This window comes from Scyliorhinus canicula, unplaced genomic scaffold (genome assembly GCF_902713615.1).
Source record: "Scyliorhinus canicula unplaced genomic scaffold, sScyCan1.1, whole genome shotgun sequence".
NCBI classification, from domain to species: Eukaryota; Metazoa; Chordata; class Chondrichthyes; order Carcharhiniformes; family Scyliorhinidae; genus Scyliorhinus; species Scyliorhinus canicula.
Genome location: NW_024055462.1, coordinates 20131 through 39520, shown reverse-complemented (window position 1 = coordinate 39520; position 19390 = coordinate 20131). Strand labels below are relative to the sequence as shown.

The 19390-nt window shown below is 46.7% G+C and overlaps 1 long non-coding RNA gene and 1 other non-coding gene across 2 annotated transcripts; one reads left to right on the top strand and one right to left on the bottom strand.

The window, feature by feature from the left end:
* The first annotated feature begins 6652 nt into the window (after window positions 1-6652).
* LOC119959768 lies at window positions 6653-11982 on the top strand. The gene is made up of 3 exons (XR_005459276.1): window positions 6653-6757; window positions 8575-8690; window positions 11644-11982. It is a non-coding gene; the product is annotated as an uncharacterized LOC119959768 (long non-coding RNA).
* A 6879-nt stretch (window positions 11983-18861) lies between these two features.
* Window positions 18862-18933, bottom strand: trnag-ucc. The gene has a single exon. It is a non-coding gene; the product is annotated as a tRNA-Gly (tRNA).
* Between the last annotated feature and the right edge of the window lie 457 nt (window positions 18934-19390).

Sequence of the window (19390 nt, the reverse complement as noted above, 5' to 3'; positions counted from 1 at the left end):
TCCACTGATGGTGCTGACTCTGGCTAGCTCCAATCACACAGTCAGTGATCCCTCTCTGTCTATGATACTGAATATTCACTGTTTTGTAGAATGATACAGTACAGATAGAAATTATTTGGCCCACGATGTTTGTTCTAGATCTTTTAAAAATCATAAGAACAGGAGTAGGCCATTCAGCCCCTCAAGCCTATCCCACCATTTAATGAGATCATGGTTGATCTGTGGCTTAATTCCATACACCTGCCCTTTGTCAATATCCCTGAATATGTTTGCTTAACAAAAACCTATCTCAGACTTAAAATTACTAACTGTTCTAGCCGCAACTGCTGTTTGTGGGAGGGAGTTCCAAACATTTACCAACCTAATTTAATTTAATAATCTTTATTGTCACAAGTAGGCTTACATTAACACTACAATGAAGTTACTGTGAAAAGCCCCTAGTCGTCACATTCCGGTGCCTGTTCAGGTACACTGAGGGAGAATTCAGAATGTCCAAATTACCTAACAGCACGTCTTTTGGGACTTGTGGGAGGAAACTGGAGCACCTGGAGGAAACCCATGCATACACAGGGAGAATGTGCAGACTCCACATAGACAGTGACCCAAGCCCGGGAATCGAACCCGAGACCCTGGAGCTGTGAAGCAACAATACTACCCACTGTGCTACCATGAACCTTTGAGTGAAGAGGTGTTTCCAAACACCTCTCCTGAACTGTCTAGCCAGAATTTCTAGACTCTGCCCCCTAGTTTTCGAACTGCCGTGCGGTAGAGTTAGTTTATTTTCATCTACTCTGTCTTTCCCTGTTAATATCTTGAATACTTTGATCAGATCACCCCTTAACTTTCTAAATTCATGAAGAATATGCATAATTTGTGTAATCTCTCGCTTAACTTAACCTCTGTAGTCCAGGTATCATGAATGTAAACCTATGTTGCTCTCCCTTCAACGCTAATATATCCTTCCTAAGGTGTGGTGTCCCAAACTGCTCACAGTATTCCAAGTGGGGTCTAAACAGGGTTTTGTATAGTTGCATCATAAGTTCTGTGTCTTTGTACTCCAATCCTCAAGATATAAAGGCTAGCATTCCATTAGCCTTTTTGATCATTTTCTGCACTTGTTCATGGCATTTTAAGGATCTGTGCACCTTAACCCCAAGTCTATTTGGACACAAACTGTAAGTAAGCTCTATCCATTTAGAAATTACTTACTCCATCCTTTTCGGTCCAAAATGGGTAACCTGAAACTTGGTGACATTAAATTCAATCTGCCACACTTTTGCCCATTCACCAAGTCTGTCACTATCTCCTTGCAATTTTATGCAATCATCTGGACTGTCTCCAATGTCACCTAACATTGTACCATCAGCAAATTTGGATTCATGTCTTTCTATGCCATCATTGAAGTTATTAATGAATAGTGTGAATAATTGAGGCCCCAACACAGATCCCTGTGGTACACCACTAGTCACATCATACCAATTAGAATACTTACCAATTATCCCCACTCTCGTTCACCTGTCAGCTAAACAATTTCCTAACCATGTCAATAATTTTCCCTCAACTTCATGGCCTTCCACTTTATTTTATTTTAAATGTATTTTATTACAAACATGTATCAAAACAGGTTACAGCAAACACACACCTCTTAAATCCATATACACCACATCAACTGCTCTACCCTCGTCTACCTGTTCAGTCACCTTCTCAAAGAACTCGATAAGGTTTGTGAGGCATGACCTACCCTTCACAAAACCATGCTGACTGTCCCTAATCATATTATTCCTATCTAGATGATTATAAATCGTATCTTTTATAATCGTCTCCAAGACTTTACCCACCACAGACGTTAGGCTCACCGGCCTATAGTTACCGGGGTTATCTCTACTCCCCTTCTTGAACAAAGGGACCACATTTGCTATCCTCCAGTCCTCTGGCACTATTCCTGTAGCCAATGATGACCTAAAAATCAAAGCCAAAGGCTCAGCAATCTCTTCCCTGGCTTCCCAGAGAATCCTAGGATAAATCCCATCAGGCCCCGGGGACTTATCTATTTTCACCTTGTCCAGAATTGCCAACACTTCTTCCCTACTCACCTCAATGCCATCTATTCTAATAGCCTGGGTCTCAGCATTCTCCTCCACAATATTATCTTTTTCCTGAGTGAATACTGACAAAAAGTATTCATTTAGTATCTCGCTTATCTCCTCAGCCTCCACACACAACTTCCCACCACTGTCCTTGACTGGCCCTACTCTTACCCTAGTCATTCTTTGATTCCTGACATACCTATAGAAAGCTTTTGGGTTTTCCTTGATCCTACCTGCCAAAGACTTCTCATGTCCCCTCCTTGCTCGTCTTAGCTCTCTCTTTAGATCCTTCCTCGCTTCCCTGTAACTATCAAGCGCCCCAACTGAAACTTCACGCCTCATCTTCACATAGGCCTCCTTTTTCCTCTTAACAATAGATTCCACTTCTTTGGTAAACCACGGTTCCCTCGCTCTACCCTTTCCTCCCTGTCTGACTGGTACGTACTGATCAAGAACACGCAATAGCTGTTCCTTGAACAAGCTCCACATATCCAGTGTGCCCAACCCTTGCAGCCTACTTCTCCAACCTACACATCCTAAGTCATGTCTAATGGCATCATAATTGCCCTTCCCCCAGCTATAACTCTTGCCCTGCGGGGTATACTTATCCCTTTCCATCACTAATGTAAAGGTCACCGAATTGTGGTCACTGTCTCCAAAGTGTTCACTTACCTCCAGATCTAACACCTGGCCTGGTTCATTACCCAAAACCAAATCCAAAGTGGCCTCACCTCTTGTTGGCCTGTCAACATATTGTGTCAGAAAACCCTCCTGCACACATTGTACAAAGAACGACCCATCCAATGTACTCGAACTATATCTTTTCCAGTCAATATTAGGAAAGTTAAAGTCTCCCATAACAACTACCCTGTTACTTTCGCTCTTTTCCAGAATCATCTTCGCCATCCTTTCCTCTACATCTCTAGAACTATTAGGTGGCCTATAGAAAACTCCCAGCAGGGTGACCTCTCCTTTCCTGTTTCTAACCTCAGCCCATACTACCTCGGAAGAAGAGTCCCCATCTTGCACCCTTTCTGCCACCGTAATACTGTCCTTGACTAGCAGCGCCACACCTCCCCTTCTTTTGCCCCCTTCTCTGACTTTACTAAAGCACCTAAACCCCGGAACCTGCAACAACCATTCCTGTCCCTGCTCTATCCATGTCTCTGAAATGGCCACAACATCGAAGTCCCAGGTACCAACCCATGCTGCCAGTTCCCCTACCTTATTTCGTATACTCCTAGCATTGAAATAGACACACTTCAAACCACCTACCTGAACACTGCCGCCTTCCTGCGAAGTCAAATCTGTGCTCCTGACCTCTCTACTCTCAATCTCTCGCACCCCAAAACTACAATCCAGGTTCCCATGCCCCTGCTGAATTAGTTTAAACCCCCCCAAAGAGTACTAACAAATCTCCCCCCCAGGATATTGGTGCCCCTTAGGTTCAGATGTAGACCATCCTGTCTATAGAGGTCCCACCTTCCCCAGAAAGAGCCCCAGTTATCCAGAAATCTGAATCCCTCCCGCCTGCACCATCCCTGTAGCCACGTGTTTAATTGCTCTCTCTCCCTATTCCTCGTCTCACTATCACGTATATTATCATATAATTATAAAAACTCTGCTTTTTGATTTTGATGTGCCTTACAAGTTTCCTTTCATAATCCCTTTTAGCTCTTATAATCTGCTTTGTGATCCTTTGCTGGTCTTTGCATCTCTCCCATTTGTCCGGATCTGTGCATGTTTTGCATTTTTGTGAGCCCTCACGTTTAGTTTTTTGCTGTCCCAAACTTCTTCAGGTGTCCATGGCTGTTTTTCTGTGTGAAGTGGAGCCTTTTCCTCTGAGGGGTATGCACTTGCTCTGTATCTCATTAAATGTTTCTTTAAATATTCTCCACAGATCTTCAGTTGTTTGACCCATTAACAGATGTTCTCGGTTTACCGTGGATGGTCTCTGTCTCATTCCGTTAAAATCAGCCTTACCCAAGTCTAAAATTCGAGTATATGATTTGTGTTTTTCACTTTTAAACCCTACATTGTATTCAGTCATGTTGTGATCACTCTTTGATAAATGTTCCCGCACAGTTAGTCTACTAATTAAATTTGATTCATTACTCAGAACTAAATCTAATATAGCCTGTCCCCTTGTTACATCTGGAACATATTGCTGCAGGAAACTATCCCGGACACATTCCAGAAATTTACCACCTTTCTGACAGCTGCTTGTCTGCCTCTCCCAATCTATGTGTCAGTTAAAATCCCCCATTAATACTACTCTGCCTTTGATACACACATGCCTAATTTCTGCATTTATACAATCTAACACTCAGAACTGGCACCAGGGCACCGATACACAACACCCATTACAGTTTTAGATCTTTTTTTGTTCCACCGAAATGCTCTCCACTGGATTCATTCTCTCCATTTATCCTCCTTCACCATAGAGGTGACAGTATATCTAATCAGTAAGGCTACTCCGCCCTCTCTGCCATCTTCCCCGACCCTCCTGTAAACTTTATAATCAGCTTTATTTAGTTCCCAGTCCTGACCATCCGGCAGCCATGTCTCTGTAATACTTACTGCATCATAATCTTTAATTTGAATTTGCACCTGCAGCTCATCTAGTTTATTCCTTACACTCTGTGCATTAGTTTGTCGAACTCTTACTTCGGCGAGACCCCCAACATGCCCCTCAGCACTGTTGCTTTATTCACTTGTTTATTATTTACCTCTTTTGGTTTAACCAGTATACTCACGGTAGTAATTTTTAAAATATTTAGAGTACACAATTATTTTTCCAATTAAGGGGCAATTTAACATGGCCAATCCACGTACCCTGCATATCTTTTGGGATTGGTCGAGTGAGGCCCACGCAGATCCAAGGAGAATGTGCAAACTCCACACAGACAGTGACCCGCGGCCGGGATCGTACCCGGGTCCCCGGCGCCATGAGACAGCAGTGCTAACCACTGTGCCACCGTCCCACCCTTATACTTATTGGCATTTTGCCATTGGCTGCAGTTCCTGAACTTAGGTTCCGGACTATTTCTTTACTCTCTATCCTGCTACTTGTTTTTGGAACTGTAATGACTTCCCACTCCCCAGAGTCTACCAAATACGTTCAGGCCAGACTGAAGGGTCATGGTGTTGTGATCTCACTTAAAGAGTGTGGAGCAGTCGCAGCATCTGGGTTACAATGAACATTCATCTTCTGAAAGCCCTTGTGTGGCCGGTGACAATGTGCGGCTGTGAAAGCTGCAGCATCAAGAAGCCGGACGAGGCTCCAATAAAAGTGTTTGAATTGAAAGGACTCAGACGGATATTCCGTGTGTCATGGATGGCAAAGTGGATGAATGAGTGGGAGCTGGAGAAAGCTGGTGTTCAGAGGAACCTGTTTGATGCAGGGATATCAAGGAAGCTCACGTATTTTGGACATGTGTTGTGAATAGGAAGGGAGTGTTTGGACAAAGAGGTAATGCCAGGCACCTAGAAACTGTGCACAAGGAAAGCCCAAGGTGGCCTGGGTGGATAGTATCAGAATGTGGACTGGCCTCTCATTGGGACAAGCAGTGAGAGCAGTGGAGAAATCAGTGAGAAAGACTGTCTAGACAGCGGCCAACACTCGGAATGAGGACGGATGAAAGACAAGACAGGACACCTTTTGCGGTAGGCGAAAGACTATTTACTAAACAGGATAAAATTAATGTACTATATCTGCATTTGCAGATCATTGCAGTGGAAATGTGCTCTTGCTCAAAGAGAATCAGTCCACTGGAGTGAAAATTGGAAGACCGACCAGTCGAGAGGGAAACCCTCTGACCTTCCCTGTTCACCAAATGTCAGAGTGAACATGGTTCAGTCCTGGATGTGATTAACAGTAGAATCTGTGGCACCCAGAACGGTACACAATATTCCAACTGTGGTCTCATATAAGTTCAGCATAACCAGCTTGCTACTGTACTCCATGCCCTTATTATAGATTATAATAACCTTTAATAATTTTTATTGACACAAGTAGGCTTACATTAACACTGCAACGAAGTTACTGTGAAAAGCCCCTAGTCATCACATTCTGGCACCTGTTCGGGTTCACGGAAGGAGAATTCAGAATGTGCAATTCACCTAACAAGCACGTCTTTCGGGAATTGTGGGAGGAAACTGGAGCACCCAGGGGGAAGCTATGCAGATACAGGGAGAGCGTGCCAACTCCACACAGACAGTGACCCAGCTGGGAATCGAACCTGGAGCTGTGAAGCTACCGTGCTCACCCATATGCCTTAACTGTTCTCTTCACCTATCCTACCACCTTTAATGACTTCTGCACATATACACATAGGTACCTCTGCTCCTGTACCCCACGATGACACAGTGATTGCTTCACAGCAAAAGGGACACGGGTTTGATTCCGGTGAAACCTCCCGGCTGAGTCCTGCATCGGCACTGCGCATGCTCCACATCACCATGCCCGGGGAGTGATTGACGGCAGCCCTGGACCAATAGAAAGAAACTGGCGGGGCTGGAGGACCCAGCTGCTCCTTCAACCAATCGCAGTGAATCAGGGGCGTGACTGAGCCCCAATCACCATCGTGAATTGGAGCATGCGCAGTGCGATGATAGATCAGGATTTCGGCTGTCGGGTGGAAGTTCTCAACCGGTCAATTTCAGCTCGGGTGAGTCATAAGGGAGGGATGGAGCTGGTGGATGGGTCGGGAGGTTTCATAAACACTCCGTGTAGGCCCTAAATTCGGATTACGAAGCTCGGATATGGGAGTTGAATTGGCGATCGCTGCTCAGGCTTTTCCCCGAGACAGGCCCGGGTGGCCGGGCGCATGCGGAGGGAGCGAGAGGCCCTGCTTTGCTCCGCCTCCCATTCACTCTGATTGGCTGGAGGACAAGCCGCCCTTGTTCGGTCCTCCAGCTCCGCCCCCTCTTTCTATTGGTCCGAACCTGCCGTCAATCAGTCCCTGGGCATTGTGACACTGTGATGTGGAGATGCCGGCGTTGGACTGGGGTGAACTCAGTAAGAAGCCTGACACCAGGTTAAAGTTCAATAGGTGTGTTTCAAATCACTAGCTTTTGGAGCACTGCTCCTTCCTCAGGTGAATGAATAGGTATGTTCCAGAAATATATACATAAGGAAAGTCAAAGATGCCAGGCAATGCTTTGAATGCGAGCATTTGCAGGTAATTAAGTCTTGACAGATCCAGAGATAGGGGGAATCCAGGTTAAAGAAGTATGAATTGTCTCAAGCCTGGACAGTTGGTAGCATTTCGCAAGCCCAGGCCAGATGGTGGAGGGGTGAATCCAAGGTCCCAGTTGAGGCCGTACTCATGTGTGTGGGACTTGGATATAAGTCTGCTCGGCAATTCTGCGTTGTCGCGCATCCTAAAGGCTGCCTTGGAACGCTTACCCGGAGATCAGAGGCTGAATGCCCTTGACTGCTGAAGTGTTCCCCGACTGGAAGGGAACTGCCTGGGAAGGAAACCCTGGCAGGTGGGCGGGGAGGATTCACAAACCCCCAATAAGCCCCCGAAGCGTGGTACATTCGCTAGACCATGCAGACGCTGCAACAGCGGATGAACGGGCGTCCCGTGACAATGAATTGGGTACACTCAATTTATTTTTTTAAAGTAAAATTTCAATGAATTCAAATTTTACCTTCTGCCTTGGTGAGATTCATACCTGGGTGCCTGGAAGATCATTGGGACAGTACAAAATATCTTTGTGACTCTGGAATATGATTTGGACAGTAAAACTATTAATTTTGGGTCACTAGATCAGTAAAAAATATTTTGAACATTTCTCTTCAGCGGATATAAAATATTGAAAAGGGGATAAAGGTTGTTTGGCTGTTAGTCAATCTTTTTTACTTTTTAAAAAATAAATTTAGAATTCCCAATTCATTTTTTCAAATGAAAGGGCAATTTAGCGTAGCCAATCCACCTAACCACATCTTTGGGTTGTGGGGGTGAAATGTGCAAACTCCACACGGTCAGTGACCCGGAGCCGGGATCAAACCTGTGACGTCAGCGCCGTGAGACAGCAATGCTAACCACTGCACCACCGTGCTGCCCAAGTCAAACATTTTCCTGGTAGGTCAGGAGTCCTTTTGCTTCCCAATTGGCCAAGGAAGGCAGTGTGTCACAAGGATGGATGTGTTGACCGATTAATGGCTGGAGGAAATTAAATGAAAATGAAAATCGCTTATTGTCACAAGTAGGCTTCAATGAAGTTACTGTGAAAAGCCCCTAGTCGCCACATTCCGGCGCCTGTTCAGGGAGGCTGGTACGGGAATTGAACCGTGCTGCTGGCCTTCCTTGGTCTGCTTTAAAAGCCAGCGATTTAGACCAGTGTGCTAAACCGCCACCCAGGATGGTGACAGGTCATGTGATCAAAGCTCCAGGAACACGTTTAATCAAAGTTGGCGAGGAGAAAATGTTGTGAATTTCTATCCTAAACTGACAGTGAGGTTTCTGTAAATTGACAGGATACTGGAAGTGGAGGTTTAACAGACGGGAAACTCAAACCAAACGTCACATCGCGATCTGACAGAGTCACTCGATTCATCAGAACCTGAATTTCTGCAGCATCTGTGTGTGGAAGGTAAAAGGTTTGTCTGTTCTGTCTGTGAGGGAAGATTTCAGGTCTCAGTGTGATTGGAAAAGCCCCGACATTCACAAACCCTGCTTAGTCCAAATCTGGAGAACAGTTCTGGGCAACAAATCTGAGGAAGGAAAGAATGGCCTCTGAGGGAGTGTAGCTCAGATTTACCCGAGTGATATCTGAACCCCCCGGGGATAAATTACAAAGCGAGATTACACAAAAATGTCAGAGTCAGCTGGCAGCACGGTGGCGCAGTGAGTAGCACTGCTGCCTCACGGCGCCGAGGTCCCTGGTAGCCCTGCTGCCTCACAGCGCCGAGGTCGCAGGTTCGATCCCGGCTCTGGGTCGCTGTCCATGTGCAGTTTGCACATTGTTTGCGTGTGTTTCGCCCTCACAGCCCAAAGATGTGCAGGGTAGGTGGATTGGGAAAAATGAATTGGGTACTCTAAATTTATTTTAAAAATTTAGAAAAACAAAAAATGTTAGTCATTATGAGCAGAGAAGGGCATTCAGTCCATTGAGTCCGTGCTAGCTCTCTAATCTGCACGGTGGTTAGCACTGTTGTTTCACAGCACCAGGGACCCGGGTTCGATTCCCGGCTTGGGTCACTGTTTGTGCGGAGTCCGCACGTTCTCCCCGTGGCTGTGTGGGTTTCTGAATTCTCCCTCTGTGTACCCGAACAGGCGCCGGAGTGTGACGACTTGGGGATTTTCACAGTAACTCCATTGCAGTGTTAATATAAGCCTACTTGTGACATTAATAAAGATTATTATTATCTGGAGCAATCCAGTCAGAGTCATTCTCCTGCTCTGTCTCTGTATCCTCACAGGTTTATTTCTCTCAGGTTTCTATCCAATTAAAAAAAAATCATTTATTGTGTCTGTTTCCAAACTCTGTCACAGGCAGCAAGTTTAAGGTCATTGCCACTGGCTGTGTAAAAACATTCTTCCTCATACTTCCTGGACCATTTACATGCATAGATATGCAGCAACATAGAAAATAGGAGCAGGAGGAGACCATTTGGCCCTTCGAGCCTGCTCCACCATTCATTACAATCAGAGCTAATCAATAGCCTAATCCCGCTTTCCCCCCATATCCTTTGATCCCCTTCACCCTCAGTGCTGTATCTAACTATTTCCTGTAAACGTGCAATGTTTTGGCCCTCATTAGTTCCTGTGCCGACGAATTCCACAGGCTCACCACTCTCTGGATGAAGAAATTTCTCCTCGGGCAGCAGGGTAGCATGGTGGTTAGCATAAATGCTTCACAGCTCCAGGGTCCCAGGTTCGATTCCCGGCTGGGTCACTGTCTGTGTGGAGTCTGCACGTCCTCCCCCTGTGTGCGTGGGTTTCCTCCGGGTGCTCCGGTTTCCCCCCACAGTCCAAAGATGTGCGGGTTAGGTGGATTGGCCATGCTAAATTGCCCGTAGTGTCCTAATAAAAGTAAGGTTAAGGGGGGGGGGGGTTGTTAGGTTACGGGTATAGGGTGGATACGTGGGTTTGAGTGGGGTGATCATGGCTCGGCACAACATTGAGGGCCGAAGGGCCTGTTCTGTGCTGTACTGTTCTATGTTCTATCTCTGTCCTAAATGGTCTACCCTGTATCCTCAGACTGTGACCCCTATTTCTGGACACACCCACTATCGGGAACATCCTTCCGGGATCGAACCCGGGCTCTCGGCGACATGAGGCAGCAGTTCTAACGACTGCGCCACCCACTTTTTATACGTTCCTGTGAGATCCCCCCTCGTTTTTCTGAACTCCAGCGAATATAATCCGAACCGATTCAACCTAACCTGCACATCTTTGAACTGTGGGAGGAAACCGGAGCACCCGGAGGAAACCCACATAGACACGGGGAGGAAGTGCAAACTCCACACAGTCAGGGTGGGAATTGGACCTGGGTCCCTGGTGCTGTGAGGCAGCAGTGCTAACCACTATGCTACCCACTGTCTTGCAACCCTCAAGAGAAAAACAAATCCTTATCCCCATCTGAAATGGGTGACCCCTCATTTTGCAACAGTGAGCCCCTTGTTCCAGATTCTCCCACATCAGGAAACATCCTCTCCACATCAACCTGTCAAGACCCCTCAGGATCTTATATCCAGGTTTTACCCAAAACTTTAAATCTGTGTCTCGGCTGCTTGTACGATCTTTGCCCACCTGATCGAAATCTGACAATCTTGTGTCCCTCAATCAAATCTCCCCTCAACCTCCTCTGCTGGATCCATTCTGGTAAATCTCCTCTACACCTTCTCCAAGAACCTTCACATCCTTCCTGAAGAGTGGTGACCAGAGCTTTATAAAGATTCATAGAATAGAATTAGAACCATAGAATTCTTAAGTGCAAAATTGGGGCCATTCGGCCCATCTGGTCTGCACCTATTCTCTGAAAGGACACCATGCCTAGGCCCACACTCCTACCATGTCTCTCTAACCCTATAGCCCCACCGAACCTGCACATCCCTGGACACTAAGGGGCAATTTATCAAGGCCAATCCACTGAACTTGCCCTTCTTCAGACTGTTGGAGAAAACCTGAGCACCGGGTGGAAACCCACGCAGAGACGGGGAGAAAGTGCAAACTCCACACAGTCACCACGGAATTGAACCCGAGTCCCTAGCGCTGTGAGGCAGCAGTGCTAATCACCGTGCCACCAGAAGCATAGTTTTGGTATCAATATTACGGTTTATGAAGCTCAAGATCGAATTTGATTTTCCAACTACCCGATTAATATGTCTTGTAGCTGTATAAAATCCCTCTTCACCTCTTTCCCTCTCCTCAAAAAGAGGCCAGTTGGGTTTTTATGACAATCCAGCAGTTTTCATGGTCACTTTTTCCCAGTGCCGTCCCCACAAATGACCAGATTCATTCAGCTCAATTTCACAATCTGCCTTTGTGTTTCTGTGGGTTCTCTCTCACTCCCTGTTTTCTGATTTGAATCCATTTCACAGGGTGGTCGAAGGGGATGTTTCAAAGTCTGGAGAATGAAAATGAAAATCGCTTATTGTCGCGATGAAGTTACTGTGAAAAGCCCCTAGTCGCCACATTCTGGCGCCTGTTCGGGAAGGCAAACCAAGCATCACATCAGGATCTGACAGAGTCCTCAATTTATCATATCCTGAACATCATCGAAATATCACTGAACATGGAAGGAGAAAGCATTGTTCACAGTGCGGGGAAACCGTACACGTGTTGTGTGTGTGGACGAGGATTCATTCAATCATCAGACCTCACAAGCCACAAATGCAGTCACACCGAGGAGAAACCATGGAAATGTGTGGACTGTGGGAAGGCATTCACTGTCCCATCCAAGCTGGAAACTCATCGACGCAGTCACACTGGGGAGAGACCGTTCACCTGCTCCAAGTCTGAGAAGGGATTTACTAAGTCATCCCACCTGCTGAGTCACCAGCGAGTTCACACTGATGAGAGACCGTTTCAATGTCCAGATTGCGGGAAGTGCTATAAAAGTTCTGCAGAACTGATGCGCCATCAACGTGTTCACACTGATGAGAGACCGTTTAGATGCTCTCACTGTGGGACTGGATTCAGGCGATCATCTGACCTCACTGTACATCAGCGAAGTCACACTGGGGAGAGACCATTCACCTGCTTCAAGTGTGGGACGGGATTTACTATTTCAGCCCGCCTGCTGAATCACCAGCGAGTTCACACCGATGAGAGACCGTTTCAATGTCCAGACTGCGGGAAGTGCTATAAAAGTTCTGGGAATCTGATGAGCCATCAACGTGTTCACACTGACGAGAAGCCGTTCAGATGCTCTCACTGCGGGACTGGGTTCAGACGATCATTTCACCTCACTGCACACCAGCAAATTCACACCGGGGAGAGACCATTTACCTGCTCTAAGTGTGGGAAGGGATTCACTCAGTCATCCGCTCTCTCCACACACCAGCGCATTCACACTGGGGCGAGACCATTCGCCTGCTCCGAGTGTGGGAAGGGATTCACTCAGTCATCCACCCTGCAGAACCACTATCGAATTCACACTGGGGAGAGACCATTCACCTGCTCAGAATGTGGGAAGGGATTCGCTCAGTTATCCCACCTGCTGAGACACCAGCGAGGCCACAAGTAACCACAGTGATTGGATTTTGCTGTTCCTCACATTCAGGACTGAACCATGTTCATTTGGGTCTCTGGCTGCTGATAACAAACTCCAGCCCATTTACAGGGGCTAATATTCTGGCTAAAAGTCAAATAAATTAGATCTGTGTGAAATACGCAGTGTGTTGAAACTTTTTAATTACTCTGACACAAGTTAGCTCCTTTTTGAAGTACTCTCGCTCTCCCCTGTATCTTCCATCCTCACCTCCAACAAGAAGTGTGAGGAGCTTGTGGAGCTTCTTTGTGACTGAGATTGAGTCAATCCGATCAGCCGCCTCTGCTGCTTCCCTCTCTTCCACGATCCCACCGGACCAAACTGTCTCTAAATTTCATCCTTTCCCGAGCCCTGAACCCACATCTTTCTCTAGTTTCTCTCCCATTTCCCCTCATGCCCTCTCAGAGCTCATCTTGTCCATGAGACCCAGCTCCTGCTCCATCGACCCTATTCCCACTGAGCTACTGATCAGCCAACTACCCTGTGTCCATGGATATTGTCAACATTTCTCTCTCTTCAGGTACTGTCCCTCTGTCCTTCAAATCTGCCATCATCACCCCCTCCTCAATAAAACAAACCCTTGACCCTGCCATCCTTACAAATTACTGCCCCATCTTCAACCTCCCTCTCCTCTCCAAACTCTTTGAACATGTTGCCACCTCCCAAATCCTTGTCCATCTTTCCCAGAACTCCCATGTTTGAATCCCTTCAATCAGGTCTCTGCCCTGTCACGGTGAAATACAAGAGACAAACAAAATCTTACCACGAGAGAGAGAGACAGACAATCCGGGAGCTTCGATCCAACACGGATATGTCCAGAAGACAAGGGTAGCAGCACAGTCATTATTTTATTTTTTTAAATTTAGAGTTCCAATTTAGTGTGACGAATCCACTTAACCGACACATCTTTGGGACATGGGAGTGAAACCCATGCAGACACGGGGAGAATCTGAAAACTCTACACAGATAGTGACCCGGGACCGGGATTCGAACCCAGGTCCTCAGCGCCGAAGGAACACAGTCATTATTGAGAAACAACAATACCTGCTGGATACAAGGCAGACAACTAGACAACACGAATCACAACACAAATGCTACCTGGACTCATATACCCCAGACAGGAAGGGGAATTAGAGACAGACTGGAAGAACTCAGACTCACATTAACCAAAAACAGAAGGCATATCTGAGGGGACAACAGGTCGAACTAAGGAAGTTCTACCTGCTCCCTAAAATACACAAACACCCAACGCATGGACAGTACCAGGGAAATATCCCCATACAGACCCATCAGATCAGACTGTGAGAGAAAATCCTACCGAATAGCTGAAACATCAACACACTGCTCCCTGTAGTTTTTAAAATAACCAATTCGTTTTTTCCAATTAAGGGGAAATTGAGTGTGACCAATCCACCTACCCCTCACATCTTTGGGTTGTGGGTTCAACACGGGGAGAATATGCAAACTCCACACCGACAATGACCCAGAGCCGGGAACGAACCTGGGACCTCAGCGCCGTGATGCGCAATGCTAACTACTTTGCTGCCCCTGGTCCTGGTAGTTGATGGCATAGTGGTTCAATAAACATAATTAAAAATGTGTGTAATATCGAGTAAAAACAGGAAATAATAATAATCTTTATTGTTGTCACAAGTAGGCTTACATTAACACTGCAATGAAGTTGCTGTGAAAATCCCCTAGTTGTCACACTCCCAACGCCTGTTCGGGTACACTGAGGGACAATTCAGAATGTCCAAATTACCTGACAACACGTCTTTCAGGACTGTGGGAGGAAACCGGAGCACCCGGAGGAAACCCACGCAGACACGGATAGAACGTGCAGACTCCGCACAGACAGTGACCCAAGCCGGGAATCAAACCTTGGACTCTGAAGCTGTGAAGCAATAGTGGTAACCACTGTACTACAGTGCTGCCCGATGCTGGATGAACTCAACAGGTTTGGCAGCATCATAGAATCCCTACAGTGCAGACGTAGGCCATTAGGCCCATCGAGTTAGCACTAACCGTACAGAAGAGCACCCCACCCAGGTGTACTTACCCTGTCCTATCCCCATAATCCCAAAAGGAGAGGCACAAGGACACCGGCACCATGGACAAACCGTGGAAATGTGGGGATTGTGGGAAGGGATTCATATCCCCGTCTATGCTGGAGATTTCTCGGCGCAGTCGCACCGGGGAAAGACCATTCACCTGCTCAGAGTGTGGGAAGAGGTTCACTAGACTAACCCACCTCACTACACTCCAACTTGTTCACTCTGACACCAGACCTTTTAAATGTTCCGACTGTGAGAAGAGCTTTAAAAGAAAAGCACATCTGCTGATACACAAGCGGGTTCACACCGGGGAGAGGCCGTATCCCTGCTCTGAGTGTGGGAAGGGATTCACTCAGTTATCCAGCTGTCTGTTACACCAGCGAGTTTACACTGGGGAGAAACCAGTTGCCTGCCCCAAGTGTGGGACGGGATTCACTCAGTTACGCAAACTATTGGATCACCAGTGAGTTCACACTAGGGGTGAGACAGTTCACTTGTTCTGTGTGTGAGAAGGGATTCACTCAGTTATCAATCCCAATGAGACACCAGCACAATCACACTGGGGAGAGACCATTCACCTGCCTGGAGTGTGGGAAGGGATTCACTCAGTCCACCCACCTCACTTCCCACCAACGTGTTCACTCTGACACGAGACCTTTTAAATGTTCCGCCTGTGAGAAGAGCTTCAAAGGCAAAATGGACCTGCTGATTCACCAGCGCAGTCACACTGGAGAGAGGCCATTCACCTGCTCCGTGTGTGGGATGGGATTCACTCAGCAGTCCCTCCGGCTGAAACACCAGCGCATTCACACCAGGGAGGGAGCGTTCATCTGTTCCCTGTGTGGGAAGGGATTCATTTGGTCATCTACCCTGCAGACATACCAGCGAGTTCACAAGTGCCTCCAGGACTCTGCTGTTATTGATGTTAATCACATCCAGGACTGAACCAAAATCACATCCAGGACAGAACCATGTTCATCCTGACAGCTGGAGTTTGTTTGAGTTGATGTTAATAATCCCTGAAACTGAGATTAGAATAGATTGGTGCCTGATAGCCGGCACAGACACAATGGGACAAAGGGCCTTGTTTTGTGCTGTAAAACTCTATAACTCTAACCCATCTCACTTCACACCAACATGTTCACTCTGACACAAAACATTTTATGTGTTCTGACTGTGAGAAGAGCTTCAGAAGCAAAATGGATCTGCTGACTCACCAACGCGATCACACTGGAGAGTTCTCCCCGTGTCTGCGTGGGTTTCCTCCGGGTGCTCCGGCTTCCCCCCACAAATCCCAAAAGACGTGCTGTTCGGTAATTTGGACATTCTGTCATGTGAGAGTAGCTTTAAGAACTGGGTGTTTATCAATTAGCTGCAGTGATATCAGAGTGTGGGTCGAGCTGGGCTGTCTGTCTTCCTGCAGCTATTTGATAAACACCCAGTTCTTAAAGGTACTCTCACATGACAATTCTGAATTCTCCCTCTGTGTACCTGAACAGGCTCCGGAATGTGCTGACTCGGGGCTTTTCACAGTAACTTCATTGCAGTGTTAATGTAAGACTACTTGTGACAATAAAGATTAGGATTATAAAAAAAATGTTCCAGCAAATCTCCATCCCGCCCACAATGATTCCCACGGCTGGAAATATGACCCCAACAAATGGGATGAAGCCAAATCTTTAAAAGCCAAAGTCTTTATTTCAAATTGTTGCCGTGCTGTCAGGGAAAGGGTTAACTTCTCTGCTTGTTTACAAAAGGGAAGAGGAAACATTCACAAAGCTTCCCACAGCTTGTGAGCTCCGAAACATAACTTCAAGGCTCAAGTTTACCTCCAGAGATTGAAACATTTTGGTTCCTTTTACAATTGTACCAGTAAATTGTGATTCACACTGAAAGGTTTACTTTCACTCAGTAATTAGAACATTTCACTTTCTCAGCACTGACATTTTAGATCAAATCCCAATTGTTCTCTTCCCTTGTAGCTGGTGTGTGGAGAGGATCATGTTCACTGTAGATCTGTCAGCACAGAAACCACACTGCTTCTGGATACACTCAGTCTGCAAGTAGATGAATCTTTTAAACATCACCCAAGTGAAGGTCTTCCCCTGATTCTAAGGAGTGAGATGTCCCTGTAGTTCAGGGGTGGGCAAACTTTTCCGTGCAAGGGCCACATTCAGAAATTCACAATTTTAAAGGGCCGCATAGTATATTATTTAATAGTCCCGGTTGTAACCAATTAGCGTGCGGCATATACCTCAGCGCTTCCCCCGGCGGCATCCTGCCTTCAGCCCTCTTTTTCTCTACTTTTCAAAAATGGCGCTTCACCTGGTTATGATTCTGGGCGCCTCATATAGAACAGTACAGCACAGAACAGGCCCTTCGGCCCTCGATGTTGTGCTGAGCAATGATCACCCTACTCAAGTCAACGTATCCACCCTATACCAGTAACCCAACAGCCCCCCCATTAACCTTATTAAAAAAAAAATTATTATTAAAAAATTTTTTTAAACATTTTTTTTTTTTTTGATGACTTGATCTTGGTGGGCCGCATAAAGACCTTTGGCAGGCCGCATGCGGCCCACGGGCCGTAGTTTTCCCACCCCTGCTGTAGTTGATGCTGTCTCCTCTGTCACTGCTGTTTTTATTCCATCACACATGTTCCATGGACCAGTCTCACAGCCCAAAAGGGGAGGGCAGGAAGGTGGGACAGTCGATGGGACTTTCTGTGTGTGAGCAGTTCAGCTGGAATTCCATCCTTGCCGGGCACCTTTCTGCTTGCTCAGCAATCAATGGCCTTTTCCAGCTCAAATGAGGAGAATTCCTTGTCCAATTCAACCATGACAGGAAGCTGCAGGAGAGTCAAACAGAGACTGGGAGATGCCCTTCTCACAGGGGTACAGCTCACTGTTGTGTTCAACCCAGCTCCTCCTCACTCTCTTACCATGACTGACACTGAGCATGCTCAGAGCACACACCCACACTGCACCTGCGCACTGGCCTCGTACACTCACTGATAGGGAACTTCCTGCAGCGTGGGGGATTCTGGGTAACAGAGCCGCCATAGAGCAAATAGTAAACAGGAAGATTCTATTTCCCATTTAGCAAAACAGAAGATCCACAGTTAGGCAAGGTGCTGGGCATGAAGCACAATGAGAGGTTTGGATACTTTATTTAAGCACATTATTCTGATATCACTTGGACATGGGCAGCAAGCAGGCTGATCTACAGTATGTACAGTATTTGCAACACCTGGGACACGGTAAATCATCTCGTAAAACCAGTGATAGGTTTGTTTACGGTTTTCATAATTGTGACTGGGTCACACTCACGATTCATGGAAAATGCAACTCCCCAGGTTCACTGACCCACTCCCTCCAGACCAGTTTTCACTCCAAGGGTCTTGACATCTGCCGTAGTCTTCATCCAGCCATGTATGTTCAGCTCACACTGCCCAACAACCAGCCTCTCCTGCACTGGGGCACAGGGTTTCCTTCACCAAAAATCTGTCCTGGTCCACGCACATCGACGCTACCACCAATAAAGCACAACAGCAACTATACTTAGAACATAGAACAGTATAGCACAGGCTCTCGATGTTGTGCCGAGCAATGATCACCCTACTCAAACCCATGTATCCACCCTATACCCGTAACCCAACAACCCCCCCCCCTTAACCTTACTTTTTAGGACACTACGGGCAATTTAGCATGGCCAATCCACCAAACCCGCACATCTTTGGACTGTGGGAGGAAACCGGAGCACCCGGAGGAAACCCACGCACACACGGGGAGGACGTGCAGACTCCACACAGACAGTGACCCAGCCAGGAACCGAACCTGGGACCCTGGAGCTGTGAAGCATTTATGCTAACCACCATGCTACCGTGCTGCCCATAAAACCTATTTCATTCCCCGCTGGACCTGCGCATAAATTCTGTGTGAAAAACTGTTTAGCTTTCTCAGGAAGTGAGGCAGAAATTTCCAATTTGCTATTGCGGTGGCAGGGAATCGAACCCAGGTCAACTGCTTGGAAGGCAACTATGCTCACCACTATACCACCATCGCTCACTTCTTCAGGAAACTAAGGACATTTGGAATGTCCACACTGACTCTTACCAACTTTTACAGATGCACTATAGAAAGCATCCTATCTGGCTGCATCACAGCCTGATATGGCAACTGCTCTGCCCAAGACCACAAGAAACTTCAGAGAGTAATGAACACAGCCCAGACCATCACACAAACCTGCCTCCCATCCATTGACTCTATCCACACCTCCTGCTGTCTTGGGAAAGCGGGCAGCATAATCAAAGACCCCTTCCACCCAGCTTACTCACTCTGACAACTTCTTCCATCGGGCAGGAGATACAAAAGTCTGAGAACACGCACAAACAGATTCAAAACAGCTTCTTCCCCGTTATTACCAGATTCCGAAACAACCCTCTTATGGACTGACCTGATTAATACTACACTCCTGTATGCTTCATTCAATGCCTTTGTCTACATATTTACATTGTGTACC